Raw genomic sequence first — 2,637 nt, forward strand, 5'->3', positions numbered from 1 at the left:
TTTGATTCTGTGACCCTGGCAAGTCCTTCCTGGATAGGAATAGCTGCTTAATAAATGATGACTTCATGCTTTTCTCCCTATAATAGTTTTTTCATCTCAGTCTTGAATGTTTGGATCTCTTTCATAATGTTAAATTAATCTAAGATGTGTACTTTCCTTTGTCTTCTGCAGTTTTTCTGTGTGGGGTTGTTTCCTTTCTGAAATCACAGGCTCAGACAACTCCCATAGAACTTACAGGCTGGTTACCGCCTGGGCTTGCTGCCTTTGTTCTTTCTCAGCAGAAATGGCCAACATGCCTCAGCAGCTGGCACATAAGGACAGCTGGAAGCTAGAATTTGAGAACCTGCTTGGCATCTACTGCCCCTTTGTGGCTGAAACTGAATACAATTTAAAGCTTGTACCTGTGCACATGCATCTTCCCCACACCCAGTCCCCAGAATGTGCATTCCCTGGCAATGTCTTTGTAACCTCATCTTTTTGAACAATGCTTTTAGACTCCTTTTTTTTTTTTTTGGCAATTGGGGTCAAGTGACTTGCCCAGGGTCACACAGCTAGTAAGTGTCAAGTGTCTGAGGCTGGATTTGAACTCAGATACTCCTGAATTCAGGGTCGGTTCTTTAACCACTGCGCCATCTAGCTGCCCCCTTTTAGACTCCTTAAAATGTTTGTTGAATTGAATCTGTTTTATACGTTTAGGAGTGTTACTTTCATCACATGCAACCTAAACCTGACTCTTGTCAGTTCCCAGCTGGAGTGTTTCTGCAGCTTCCCAATTTGTCTCCTTGTTTCCAGTCTTTCCCCTCTCCAAACCATCCTCCAGCAGCTGGCTGCCAAAGGGATATTTCCAAAGCACAGTTCCAACCACGGATGCTTAATAAATTTTAGTGGCTTTCTATTGTACCTAGAATTAAACCCGAATTCCTCTATTTGGTGTTTAAAGCCCTTCAAACCTGGCTCCGACCTATCCAGGATCAGTGTACAGGACACACTCTCTGGTCCATCCAAACTGGCCTTCTTGCCATTGTTCACATATTCCTTTCACCTCTTGCCTCCCTGCACAGGTATGTCTCATGCCTGAAATAGTCCATCAGTCAGTTAATGGTCATTTATTAAGCTGCCATGTGCTATGCACTGTGCTAAGCACTGGGAATACCAAGAAAGGCAAAAGATGGTTCTTACCCTTGAGGAATTTACAATCTAATGGGGAAGATATCATACAAACAAATGTAGACAGAAGCTATGTACAGGATAAATAGGAAGTAATCAACAGAGGAAAGGCACTGGAATTAAGAGGGATTAGGAAAAGCTTCCTGCAGGAGAGATTTTAGATAGGACTTGGAGGACAGCCAGAGCTGTCAGGAAGTGGAGATTAGGTGGGGGAGCATCCCAGGAATGAGGAACAGATAGAGAAAATGCTCAGTCAAGAGGAGTGACTTGTTCATGGAACGGCAGAAGATCAGTGTCACTGGATCAACATGGGGCGCAATAGGTGTAAGAAGATTGTAAAGGTTGGGAGTGGGGTTCAGTTTATGAAATGCCCTGGAGAGTAATGGGGAAGTTTAGGAAAGGGAAGGGTTGTTTTCTTGGGGGGGGGGGCAATGGGGGTTAAGTGACTTGCCCAGGGTCACATAGCTAGTAAGTGTCAAGTGTCTGAGGTTCCATTTGAACTCGGGTTCTCCTGAATCCAGGGCTGGTGCTTTGTCCACTGTGCCACCTAGCTGCTCCTAGGGAAGGTTTTTTAAGAACAATTTCAGTTTTGGACATGTTGAGTGTGAGATGTCTAGTTCAAGATATGTGCTAGGCAGTTGGAGATGTTGCCTTTCTCTGCATCCCCACTGCTTAGCACGGTGTCTCCCACCTAGTAAAGGCTTTTAAGATAAGTGCTTGTTAACTTGACTTCCCCTGAAACTTTCCTCTCTTCTTAACTTTAGGACCATCAACTTTACTTAAACTTCTGTCATTGCTTTCATTTAGTAGAAGTTCTAAGGGCACAACTATAATTATAGCTATTAAGAGTCCTTTAAGTATATTCTTTTACCCACTGGAAAACATTTGGAAGTCAACCATGTAAATTCTAGTCCAAAAGGAAAACGTCTATTCTTGTTGCCCTTCTCAATTAAGAATGAAAGCTTTTGATATTTTTTATCACTTCCCCACTTTGAGGTTATATTTGATCCTCATATCATGGAAATGAGAAGGTTTATTTAGCCAGAAAGGATGTGAGGCTCTAAGGACATAATCATATACATGAATAAATAACTGTTAAACTAATGAGTAAGTAGAAGGCATATCTAAGAATAGACTTGATTTTTTTTTTTTGGCCAAGGTTAAGAGGTAGAGATAAGAAATGGCCATAAATAAATTCAGAAGAATAGAAATAAAGCATTAGTATCCTTCATTCCTGATTCCCATTATAGTAGGCTTAGTGATTCCACATGATTGTAAGTTTCATTATAAGATTCAGTAGTAAGATTCATTATAAAATAGTTACAGGTCTCCTGTCATGGGCAAAGAAATTTGCCAAGAGAGGGGGTGGGAAATGGTTGCATAAAACTCCCTTGGCTCTGTTTGATTTGAGGGAAAAGTCACAAATAACTTTTGGTACAACTAATTATGCAATAGAAAGCCACATTATTC

This window comes from Dromiciops gliroides, chromosome 2, assembly GCF_019393635.1.
Source record: "Dromiciops gliroides isolate mDroGli1 chromosome 2, mDroGli1.pri, whole genome shotgun sequence".
In the NCBI taxonomy this organism is placed as follows: domain Eukaryota; kingdom Metazoa; phylum Chordata; class Mammalia; order Microbiotheria; family Microbiotheriidae; genus Dromiciops; species Dromiciops gliroides.